Below are 13,489 nucleotides of genomic sequence, written 5' to 3' on the forward strand. Positions count from 1 at the left end.
CGGCATTGACCATCGATGGCCGCCTTCTCCGTTCGATCAACCTCCCTTGTACATGTCTTCACAGTGTGCCTGCTGGACCTGGAGTCTCCCCCAAATGGGTGTCAGGTCTGGGGCTCCCCGGCTAGCTGGAGGATATGGACTCAGTTATGTGGGGGGAAATGGGAGGAAGTCAGTGTTGCCAATGCACGAGGGAAGGTGGGGTTACTCGTGAGATGGTGTGCGACGTGGGCCCGGAGCCAATCACCCCGTCGTGCACTTTACATATCTTACGATTCTGTCGGTTATCCCTCGAAGCTGAGGACACGATGGAACGGGAGCCATCGAATAGAAAGAAACGGTTTTGAAACAAATGGTTAAACATTTGGGGGGGAAACTTAAGCTGGATCCCTACCTTGTTCCATACACCAGGGAATCTTCTGTGGCTCAATCATATGATTAAATACAAACAAGTCCTTGAAAAAGGATATTTTTACAGTTAAAATACTGGTTTGTAGAAGGCCTAGGCATGACCTAATATCCAAAAGCCACAGGGGTGGGGTGGACTATACGATACGAAGATCACCTGAAACAAAATATGAAGGGGGTGGAGACTGGGTGAAGATCTCTAACAAAGAGTTGATTTCCCTAATAAGCACAATACTCTTAAAAGCTAATCAACAGTCGTAGAAATGCAAAGTATGCGAACATACAGTTTAAAAAAGAAGACACAACATCAAGAAAAATGGGGAGTCTCCTAATGCACGACAAAGTTGCATTGTTGGGGGTGGGGGTGGTCAGCCTTCATAGGCCCCACATGGAACTCATTAAAGCTATAATGAACCGTGGCTTGAACCTGGGGTCTACTGGAGCCCCCTTGATCTTCATCCCCGGGCTCATCCCTTAAGCTTGTGGTCCCCCCGGCACTGCTTCCTGGAGCAGCGGGAGGAAGTGCACCACCAACCACCGCACCCTCTGAAACTGGTCAAATGAAACATCAAGTTGATTCTGTAAATCAGACCAAAACGCCACTTATTTTCCAGGTAAAGTTAATCCGAACCAAATTAATCCTCTAGCATACATAGCTCATCAGAAGTGAGCAAAATATAAGCCCCAAGGAGGGAAGAGAAAGTAGCAAATAACCTATTTCCATAAACCCTTCGAAAGCTTCCTATGTAATATTCCATCCACATAAAAACTGTGTGTACGCTATGCAGATTTAATCGCAAAACAACCCTTAAAAGCCCCCCCAAATACACACTCCCCCAAATTAATAGCAATCTACGTAAGAGATTATGCAAATATGGCCAAAGACCAGCCCACCAATCCCCATCATCCTCCAAAGTACTCCAAATACATAACTAAAACCTGTGTACCAGCCATCAAGACCATGGCCCACCAAGATGACCGACTCTTCCAAAATGGCTGCCTGTATGCCCCCTCCGTAGAATTCCCAGAACCTTCTCTGAATAATCCACATAAGATTACCGTAACACTAGCCACAGATCCATCAAAATTAGCAAACAAATCCTCAGGCCATAGAGCAGTTACACCAAGAACATGATACCCCAGAACCCTACCCCCCTCGCTGGTCCACACTGGCAGACACTTTATAATGACCTCCAGAGGGAGGGTCATAAAAGCCACACTTATCCAGTACCTGTTATGTGCCAACCACTGCCCAATGAGCTTGTTTTGGCCATCACCACCATTTTACCAAGGAGTCAACAGAGGCCTAGAGAGGCCAAAGCACCTTGCTACAAGAAACATGGCTAGTAAACAGGGAAAATGGGCTTCAAACTCAGGTAGCCAAACCCCACTGCTTGACTACCACACCATACTGTCCTTCTAGAAGATAAAGAAAAAAGAGGGAAAGGTCTCCTTTGTTCTTTCCAGGATGCCAGCTGTCGGGAGTCCATGACTTGTGACCCCAAAGGGAAATCCTGCAGGGCTCTCCTGGATTCCAGAGCCAGTCAGGTGGTCATGGGACAGATGGGTTGGTGATGGAGCAGGGAGGGGGGTCCTGTTCCCTCAGAGAGTGGCGTTGGACATACTCCTGCCCTCCCACCAGTTCAGAGGTTTGCTGTGGGGCCACTGTCGGTCACTCAAATGTGTCTGAGGGTTCCTTCTATTCCTCAGGACTTACTCCTTCTACTTAAAACATTCCCATTTCTGTTTTCCCTCTGAGCTGGCCCCAAACATAACTTGTAGAGGGCTACTTTAAAATCTAAAATCTAAGATCTTCAGAAAGCCAAATAATTATGAAGAATTTCATTTAAATCTTCGATTACAAGTAGCCATTAGTTTTTAAAATTTCAGCTGACTTTTACATCTCTGTTTGAATGCAGAACAACCTATTTTTCTACAGGTAACAGTTTGTTAATCACAATGTTTTAGGTATCACTTTTGTTACTCACGGTGTTTTAGATACCACTTCCCAAAGGTACATAGACTACATATAACTACGGACCTTTTAGAGAATAAATAAAAACATAGTAATAAACCGCCAAGCCCCCAATAAGGCCTTATATGAGGAGGGTCTAGAATTGAGCAAAATCTTTTTTTCATTATTTTTTTAATGTTTTATTTATTTTTGAGACAGAGAGAGACAGAGCATGAATGGGGGAGGGGCAGAGAGAGGGAGACACAGAACCCGAACAGGCTCCAGGCTCTGAGCCTTCAGCACAGAGCCCGACGTGGGGCTCGAACTCTCAAACTGCAAGATCACGACTTGAGCCGAAGTCAGACACTCAACCGACTGAGCCACCCAGGCGCCCCGAGCGTAATCTTTACCCATCTTCATTTTTATTTAAATGTGGGCAAAATCACACCCCCAAAATGACCACCACTGCAAAACCCTTCTATGTCAAGTGGCATTCTCTTCTAATGGTTTCTTGGACATCTGGTCATCTCTTTATACAACAAGTGTATGGGGATCCCGTGTGGGACCTCAGCCAGCCACTGAGAGTTTTGCTCTCGTGGGGTTTCTATTCTATCAGGGGAGGCATACATTTACTCAATAAATAATCAAAAGAATTCCAGATGGTGACAACGTCTCTGAGCTAACGACAAGACTGGGGCAATGGGGAATGGGAAATATTTACGGAGGGATTCCACTTGCGGTAGAATAGCCAGAGAGGGCCTCTCGAGGGAGGTGACTTTTCTTATGGGAATGCAAAAGATGACAAGGGGCTAGCCATCCATATATGAGTAGCTAACATCAGTATTTTTTATTAATGTTGATTATTAAAGCATTATAATTGGGGCATCTGGCTGGCTCGGTCGGTGGAGCATGCATTTCTCGATCTTGGGGTCATGAGTTCAAGCCCACATTGGGTGTAGCGATTATTTAAATGAATAAGAAACTAAAAAAAAAAACACACATTATAATTAATTCTTATGGGTTACTTTGCCATGGGATTAAGTGCTGTCCTAGGCCCTTTTTGTGGACTCATTTAATCTCTTTGAAACCCTTTGAGGATGCGTCCTATCATCTGTACGAGATGGACCCAATCTGTACCCCACTGTACAAAATTGTGAAAAGTGGTATCTAAAACACTCTGAATAATTTATGCAAACTATGCTTTTAACAACAGTTACACTAAAAACGCCACTGCAGTAAGCACTTAATTTGAGGGATTGCTACCCAGGTTCCTATTTTCGAGTTAGGGGATTTGGTGTCTCTGTGATAATCTTTCTGTGCTTAATTAAACACTCATATACTATGAACAACTCAAGTTTTCTGGTTTTGTCCCATTTATCCTCTGTATCGGTTAAGAATGTGTCCGGCTGCACACAACAGACCCCTGACCTGGAGTGGCACAGATGAAAAGAGGCTCGTAACTCACTTCACAAGAATCCTGAAGAATTCTGAGGGTGGTTTCTGATGTTATTTAAGCAGCTCATCAATGGCAGGCCGAGGCCTCCACGATTCTCTTGGCTTCTCTCTCAGGCTCACAAGACAGTATCACATCTTAGCCCAAGGCAGAGAGGACAGGGACAGACAGTCCAGCCAACTCCCTCTTTTATCGGGAATGCAAATGCTTTGTAGCTGCCCTTCCATTTTCTCCACCATGTGAAATACACACAGATGCCTGGAGAGCAAGATAGTTAGATGGCTACATAAGTAGCTAGGTAGCTGGGCAGACAGAAAAATATATATTTAATAACAGTATCTCTCTCTCTCTCTCTCTCTCTCTCTCTCTCTCACACACACACACACACACACACACACACACACGATTGATAATTTTCTGTGGCACAGACCTTGAAGGAACATCTAGAAAAATATATCGAGTTCCTGCAGTTTTTAAGGATTGGGGAAGAAGACAGGAAGAAACTTTCAAATCATAAGAGACTAATTTGTAGAATTCTATGTAAATCAGTTTGAAAGCCTAGATGAAATAGATGGTTGTCCAGAAAAAACACTGTATCTCAAAACTGACCCCAGGGGAGACTAAATAAATAAATAAATAAATTCTAAGCAAATCGGTTACCATAACACAGAGCCTAGTGAAGCACCATGACAAGAAGGCTCGGGGCTCTTGCTGGAGTGGGGAGGCAGTGAGTGGAAGGAAACATGAGGGAGGCTTTGGGGGCATCTGTTTCTAGACCTAACTGCTGATTAAACAACTGTGAGAAAATTTATTGAGCTATACACCTATGATTCATGCAGATTTCAGTCTGCATACTTAACAAATGTATACTTTGAAATGAGAGAAAGGAAGAAGGCACCAGACCCAGGTCGTTTCGCAGACAATTCTACGAAACTGTTAAAGACCAAATAATTCTAATGCTGCTTAAATTATTCCAGAGTATAACCAAAGGAAAATTTCAAAGTTATTATTGTAAAGCAAGTATAACATGGATTCTAAAACATGCCAAACACTGCATCCAAAAATAAAATTATAGACCAATCTCACTTATGGTATCAGTGTGAAAATCTTAAAATAGAAGCAAACAGAATCCAGTATTACACTTAAAAAATAATACATCCTGGGGCGCCTGGGTGTCTCAGTCGGTTGGGCGTCCAACTTTGGCTCAGGTCATGATCGCATGGTTTGTGAGTTCAAGCCCCACGTCAGGCTCTGTGCTGACAGCTCCGGAGCCTGGAGCCTGCTTTGGATTCTGTGTCTCCTTCTCTCTCTGCCCCTCCCCCACTTATGCTCTGTCTCTATCAAAAATAAATAAACGTAAAAAAATTAAAAAAAAATAATAAGACATCATGCCTAGGGGAGATGTATTCTACAAATGCAAGGTCGGTTCAATATTAGCAGAACAGCAATATGTGCCAAAATTTAATACCCATTTATATTTTTGGAAATCCAATAAAACAGTAATCAATGTGTGCCTTCTTAATGTAATGACTACATGTATACTATATATATATATATATGTGTATATATATATATAAGTACATATATTTATCTCTGTATAATATACGTAGTACACCGTATATGCGCATATATAGTACCTAAAATATACTTTATCTCCTACATGTTTTATATATTAATATACTAAATATTATAAATATATTAATTATATTTAAATATATTATTTATATTAATAATTGATTATGCAACCAATTACTATAGACATATTAAATATCTATAAAAATTTTTTCTCCCCAAACCAACATTTTACTTAATGAGAAACCTCTAAAAGCAGGAACAAGCAGGAACCTCTAATGTCAGGAACAAGAAACAAAAAAGACAAGGATGCCATATTGCCATACTATTTATCATTGTATTGGAAATATACACTAATTCAATTAGACAAAAGAAAGCAATTAAAGGCTTGAGAACTCGAAAGAAAGAAGTAAAACTTCTATTTTTATCTTTCACTGCAAATGATGTAAGTATCAGGAGTCCCCCAAAAAAATCCACAGAAAAATTACTAAAAAGTAAGAATGTAGTAAAGAACAGGTTTATGAGATCAACATGAAAAATCAGTAGTCTTTCAACAATAGATAGAACATCCAGACAGGAAGTCAATAAACAGCTGACATGAACAATACCATCGACCAAGTGGACCTAACAGATATATACAGAACTTTCTTCTGAGCAGGAACAGGATAAATCAACGTTAGGTCACAAAACAAATCTTAACAAATTTAAGAAGACCAAAATTATTCTAAGTGTCTTTCCCATCCAAAATGAAATAAAACTAGAAATCACTAAGTAACAGTAAGAAATGAGAAAATTCAAATATGTAGAAACTAAACAATACATTCTTGAATGACTTTGGGGTCAAAGAGGAAATTAAAAGGAATTTTAAGATTTTTATTTATTGTTTGTTTAAAAAAATTTTTTTAGGTTTATTGATTTGTTTTGGGAGAGACAGAGACAGTGCAAGTGGGGGAGGGACAGAGAGAGGAGGAGACAGAGAACCCCAAGCAGGCTCCACGCTGCCAGCCCAGAGCCCGATGTGGGGACCAAACCCACGAAACTGCGAGATCATGACCTGTACCAGAACCAAGAGTTGGACGCCTAGCCAACTGAGCCACCCGGGTCAGGTGGCCCAGATTTTCTTTTTAAGTAACCTCTACACCCAACACGGAGCTCAAACCCACAACCCTGAGATCAAGAGTCACGTGCTCCACCAACTGAGCCAGCCAGGCACCCCGAGGGGAATTTTAGAAGTACCTTGAGACAGACAAAAATGAAGATACAACACACCAAAACCTAAGGGATGCAGCGAACAGAGTACTAAGGGGGACGTTTACAGTGATCAACACCTACATTAAACAAGAGGAAAGATCTCAAAATAAACCACCTAACTTTACACCTCAAGGAACTAGAGAAAACAAACTAAGCATAAAGCTAGCAAAAGAAAGGAAATAATAAGATATGGGCAGACATATATCAAATATAAAAACAACAGGAAAGAAACCCCAGAAGTTGGTTCTTTGAGAAGATAAACAAAAGCAACAAACCCTTAGCCAGACTAAGAAAAAAAGGGAGAAGACTCGGGAACATGTGGCTGGCTCAGTCTGTGGAGCAAGTGACTTTTGATCTCGAGGTCCTGGGTTTGAGTCCCAACTTGGGTGCAGAAATTGCTTAAAAATAATTTTTTTTTTTTTTTAAAGAGAAAAGACTCAAATTTAAAAAATCAGAAATCGGGGCACCTGGGTGGCTCAGTCGGTTAAGCGTCCGACTTCGGCTCGGGTCATGATCTCGTGATTCGTGAGTTCGAGCCCCGCATCCGGCTCTGTGCTGACAGACCGGAGCCTGGAGCCTGGAGCCTGCTTCGGATTCTGTGTCTCCCCCTCTCTCTGTCCCTCCCATGCTCTGTCTCTCTCTCTCTGGTCTCTCAATAATAAACATTAAAAAATTAAAAAAAAAAAAAAGAAATGAGTTATAAGGGAATATTATGAACAATTCTATGCCAACAAACTGGATAACGCAGAAGTAGATAAATTCTTAGAAACATATAACCTACCAAAACTGAGTAAGAAGAAACAGAAAGCCTGAACAAACCAATAACAATGCAGGAGATTGTATGAGTAATCAAAACTCTGCCAACAAAGAAAAGCCCAGGACCAGATGGCTTCATGGGTGAATTCTACCAAACATTCAAAGAAGATTTAATACCAATTCTTCTTAAACTCTTTGAAAATAACAGAGAAAGAGGGAAGACATCCAAACTCATTTTATGAAGCCAGTATCACCCTGACACCAAAGCCAGATAAAGATACCACAAGAAAAGAAAACTACAGGCCAGTATCTCTGATGAACGCAGATGCAGAAATCCTCAGCGAAATGCTAACAAACCAAACTTAACAGCACATTAAAAGGATCAGACACCATGACCCAGTGGGATTTACCCTTTAAGATGCAAAGATAATTCAATATATGCAAATCAATCAATGTGATACAATACATTAACAAAATGAAGGATAAAAAATTACACGAGCATCGCAACTGATGCAGAAAAACATTTGACAAAGTTCAATATCCACTCACGGTAAAAACTCTCAACAAAATAGGTACAGAACGAACTCACCTCGACCCGGTAAAGGTCAACATGAAAAAAGTCCACAGCTAATACCATAATCAATGGGGGGAAACTCAAAGCTTTGTCCTCCAAGATCCAGTACAAGGCAAGAATGCTAACTCTTGCCACTTCTGTTCAACATAGTACTGGAAATTGTAGCCAGAACAATTAGACAAGAAAAAGAAGTAAAAGTCATTCAAACTGGAAAGGAAGAAGCAGACGTATCTCTGTTTGCAGGTGACTGGATTCATGTATGTGGAAAACTCTAAAGACTCAAAAACAAAAAGTGTTAGAATAAATGAATTCAGCAAACTTGCAAAATTAAAAATCAACACATAAAAATTAGTCACGTTTCTCTACACGAACAACAAACTATCCAAAGAGGAAGTTAATTTTTTTGTCAAATTTTTTAACGTTTATTTATTTTTGACAGAGAGAGAGAGAGAGAGAGAGAGACAGAGCATGAGAAAGGGAGGGGCAGAGCGGGAGACACAGAATCGGAAGCCGGCTCCAGGCTCCGAGCTGTCAGCACAGAGCCCGACGCGGGGCCCGAACCCACAAACCGCGAGATCACGACCTGAGCCGAAGTCAGTCGCTCAACCGACTGAGCCCCCCAGGCGCCCCAGCGACAGAAATGTTTTAACTCTCCTCCCACACCAGAGGCCTTTTCAATTTGGCCTCAGAAGCCAGAAACCAGCTGTTCCTGGAGGAAAGAAGGTTAACAACACAGGGGGTGCTGTGCTACAAGAATAGACTCAAGATGCGGTGGCCACTGAACTTGGTATCTTGGGAATGGAGACTGCTACTGTCAGAGGCAGACAATCAGAGACCTACAACTACTTGCTTGCTAAGAAACTTAAGAGGAAATCTCAAGAACATACACAAAAGAATTAGACAAACATGTAGATGATTATATGCATGGTGGCAGAAAAAAAGGGGTGGGGTCAAAGGAAGAGGCAAATGGGCAAGGTCATCTCACACAGAAACAACCTGCTAAAGAGAGTCTGGGGGACAGACTAGAAATGAACTATCAAGGCCGGTAGGAGATCGCAGAGGACGATCTGCAAGAGAAAGTGGCTGATGAAATTTCATTCAGGTTGCAGAAACCAAAGAGAGATCTGATAAGCAGTGAGGCTGACTGGGGAACAAAGGGTCAGCTGAACTTCTGATGGAAACCGCTGAAGTCGCCTCAATGGCGGCCTTTCCACAATGCACGCTGGTTGAAGACCAGGTGGCGTTTTCCCGAATCTCCTGAAACCCATTCCTAGTGTTGATGAGGAACAAATTAAGGACGTTTTCTGCGCTGGAAATCAAAAGGAGTATGAACATAAAAAGGCTGCTCGGAAGAGAGGAACACAAGCGTTGGGGGGGGGGGTGGAGATGAAACAAGCTATTTAAGAATCTAGATGTTCAACAAGTTGACAAGACATGATGAGAAACTTCTGCAAGTGATATGAATGAGGGGCTGGCCTCTCTCTCTCTTTTTAATGTTTATTTGAGAGAGAGAGAGAGAGAGCGAGCGCGTGCGAGCGCGCGCAAGCGGGGGAGGGGCAGAGAGAGAGGGAGACGCAGAATCCAGAGCAGGGCTCCAGGCTCTGAGCTGCTGGCACAGAGCTCGACGCGGGGCTCAAACTCATAGACTGCGAGATCATGACCTGAGCTGAAGTCAGACGCTTGCTTAACCGACTGAGCCACCCAGGCGCCCCTGGGGCTGGCCTCTCTTGACAAGCCCCTGGGAGGCCGGGGAGAGACAAAGGTGGCCGCAGAGAAGCCATCAAGGTTGATGATTCTCACGATTTGGACTGGGTATCTTTCAGTACATTTTGAAGCATAAGCCTTTCTAAAATAACACTGTAATAAGCCATTTCTACTGAGATTGCTTTGTTTCACTTTGCACTGATAAACATAAAAATCTGGAGAGAAAGAACTGTTTTCTTGTTTAAAAAAGAATTGCATTTGTGGGGAAATGAATGTTATTGACAGAAACATTTCTCAAGTCTGACAAAATACTTAAAAGTATATAGCAGAGCATTTAGTTTCTCAATCTGTTGTATGTGTTGTTACTAACCGATAATTACTTTTGGCCAGGCCATAGTAACATGCTGTTTAAAAATGCTTCCTTTTTCTAATTTATCATTGCAGTGAATTATGATTGATTTCAAAACATTCAATTAAAGGATCTTAATATAAGGCACATAAATTGTTAAGCTTTACAAATGCATTCAAATTTAGTTTTTCTGTGTTCTAAGAACTTTTAGGCAATTTTAAGGATAGAGACTAAAATTAAAATAGGTTCCTACTGATGGCTTTTCCCACTTATTTGTCCAGAAGTAAATTAACATCAGAAGCTTTTCAAAGCAGTATTGTTTCTTAACTTTAACTTTGTTTTCAACTTCTTTTTAATTAGCTTGACCATACACTAAATACTACATGTGATCTGTACCTGTGTAATCACCATGGACATTTAAAAATTTTGCAGTGGTTGCCTGCCTAAGACTATTTTGCCTTATATTTAAAAAGTTGGGTATTAAAAATGTTACATTGGCAAAAAAGAAAAGAAAAGAAAAGAAAAGAAAAGAAAAGAAAAGAAAAAAGAAAAGAAGGAAATCCCATTCACAACAGCAACAACAACAAAAAATAAAATACTTATGTATAAACTTAACCAAAGAGGTGAAAGACTGGTACACTGAAATTATAAAATGTTAATGAAGGAAATTAAAGACAACACAGGTGAATGGAAAGACATCCCATGTTCATGGACTGGGAAATAAATATTGTTAAAATGTCTGTACTACCCCAAATTATCTACAAATTCAATGTACTCTCTAGCAAAATCCCAAAGGCATTTTTTACAGAAATAGAAAAAAAGTCCTATAATTATTGTGGAAAAAAACACTTCAAAATAATCAAAGCTATCATGAATAAGAAGAAAAACGCTAAAGGCATCACACTTTAAAATATATTTCAAAACATATTACAAAGCTACAGTAATCGAAACACTATGGTGCTGACATAAAAATGGACATATAGACCAATGGAACAGAATAGAGAGCCCCAAAATAAATCCTCACATCCATGGTCAATTGATTTTTGACAAGAGTACTAATGAAGAACAGGACAATCTTTTTACTAAAGGGTATAGGGAAAACGGGATATCCACATGCCAAAGAATGAAACTGGACTCTCATCTCACACCATATACGCAAATCCACTTAAAATGGATTGAAGACATAAATGTAAGAGCAATTCTAATTAATGGAAGAAAACATAGCGGAACAGCTTATAGACTGGTTTGGACAATGATTTTTTGGATGTCGCCAAAAGCACAGGCAGCAAAAGCACAAAAGAGACAAATAGGATGACATCAAACTAAAAGCCTTCTGCATAGCAACAGAAACCACGAACAGAGTGAAAAGGCAACCAACCTATGGAACGGGAGAATGTATGTGCAAACCATACATCTGATAAGGGGTTAATACCCAAAATATATATCCAAAATCATAGCAAAAAATCCAAATAACCCAGTTACAAAATAGACAAAGGACCTGAATAGATATTTCTCAAAAGAAGAAACACAAATGACCGAAAGGTATATAAAAGGTGTTCAATATCACTGATCACCAGAGAAATGCAAATCAAAACTTCCATAAGACATCACCTTACGCCTATCAGAACGGCTGTTGTCAAAAAGGCAAAAAGATAAGTGTTGATGAGGATGTATAGAATAGGAAATCCTTGTACGCTGCTGATGGCAATGTAAATTGGTACAGCCGTTACGGAAAACCTCAAAAATTAAAACAGAACGAACTCATGATCCAGCAACCCCACTTCTAGGCAGAGAGCCAAAAGGAATGTAATCAGTATCTTGAAGAGAGATTTACTCTCCCATGTTCACTGGTGTTACAATAACCACGACAAGGAAACAACCTAAGTCTGTCTAGAGATGAACGGATAAAGAAAATGTTGCACAGACGCACAATAGAATACTACTCAGTCTTAAAAAAGAAGGAAGTCCTTGGGGCGCCTGGGGGGCTCTGTCGATTGAGCGTCTGACTTCAGCTCAGGTCATGATCTCCCGGTTGGTGAGTTCGAGCCCCACGTCGGGCTCTGTGCCGACAGCTCAGAGCCTGGAGCCTGCTTCGGATTCTGTGTCTCCCTGTCTCTCTGCCCCTCCCCTGCTCATCCTCAGTCTTCCTGTCTCCCTCCCTCCCTCTCTCTGTCTCTCTCAAAATAAATAAAACATTCTAAAAAAAAATGAACTCTTTTATGTGTGACAGGGAATTAGAGTTAAAGGTCTGAAGGAATTCTAATCTTTTAGGTGTACCCACTGAAAGAAAATAACGATGCTCCCAGATAATCTAGCCGGGTGGAGGGCAGGGTGGGAGAGGGAACAAGGGCGTGCCAGTAACGGCCCAACGGCAGGCTCCCTGGCACGGGGGGGGGGGGGGGGGGCCCCGGGGAGTCCTGGTCTCAAGTATTTGCCAATTTCCACGACGTAAGCACGCCCATCGCTCCCAGTAGTACACCCCCCCAGCACGGAGCTGGGAAGGGAGGAGATCTTGGCAGACGGGGCAACCCAGCTACAGCACGTCACCAACGGGGCAGAGGCGAAACGGGACGGGCTGGGACTGGATATGTGCTGAAACCGAGTGATGCGGATGGGGGTTCGTTACACTATTCTCTCTAAATTTGTTTACTGAGCTATCACAGACATAACACTGTATTCGTTTTAGGTGCACCACATAACGATTTGATATATGTATATATATCCCAAAACCATCATCAGAGGAAGTTTACTCAACATCCAACACCACTCATAGTTACAAAACCTTTCTTTTCCTGTGATGACCACTTTTAAGACCTACCCTCTCAGGAGCTTCCAAATACACAATACAGGACAGTAAACTATCTTCACCATGCTATACATTACAATCCCATGTCATCCTGTATATTCCTGACATTTCAACCAAAAATTTAAAAAGACAAATCCTTGGGATACCTGAGTGGTTCAGTCGGTTAAGGGTCTGACTCTCGATTTTGGCTCAGGTCATGATCTCAGGGTTCGTGAGTTTGAGCCCCGCATCAGGTTCTGTGCTGACAGCGTGGAGCCTGCTTGGGATCTCTGTCTCCCTCTCTCTGCCCCACCCCCACTCACTCTCTCGCTCTCAAAACAAGTATTTTTTATTTAAAAAAAATTTTTTTTAACGTTTATTTATTTTTGAGACAGAGAGAGACAGAGCATGAACGGGGAAGGGGCAGAGAGAGAGAGGGAGACACAGAATCGGAAGCAGGCTCCAGGCTCTGCTGGAACTCACGGGGCTGGAACTCACGGACCGGGAGATCATGACCCGAGCTGAAGTCGGACGCTTAACCGACTGAGCCACCCAGGTACCCCACAAGTATTTTTTAAAAAACAAGAAATCTCCAAAAAAAAATGAAAACCCCTAAATTTCAAGATTAAAATGTTTAAATCTTTTTTTTTTTTTTAACGTTTATTTATCATTGAAAGACAGAGAGA

General features: G+C 41.5%; 1 pseudogene; it reads left to right on the forward strand.

Annotated features, from left to right (window-relative positions):
* Nucleotides 1–15: 15 nt before the first annotated feature.
* On the forward strand, nt 16–9,798 carry LOC121019925 (phosphorylated adapter RNA export protein-like; annotated as a pseudogene).
* Nucleotides 9,799–13,489: the final 3,691 nt, after the last annotated feature.

Source organism: Herpailurus yagouaroundi, unplaced genomic scaffold (assembly GCF_014898765.1).
Source record: "Herpailurus yagouaroundi ecotype Mexico unplaced genomic scaffold, PumYag 246, whole genome shotgun sequence".
NCBI classification, from domain to species: domain Eukaryota; kingdom Metazoa; phylum Chordata; class Mammalia; order Carnivora; family Felidae; genus Herpailurus; species Herpailurus yagouaroundi.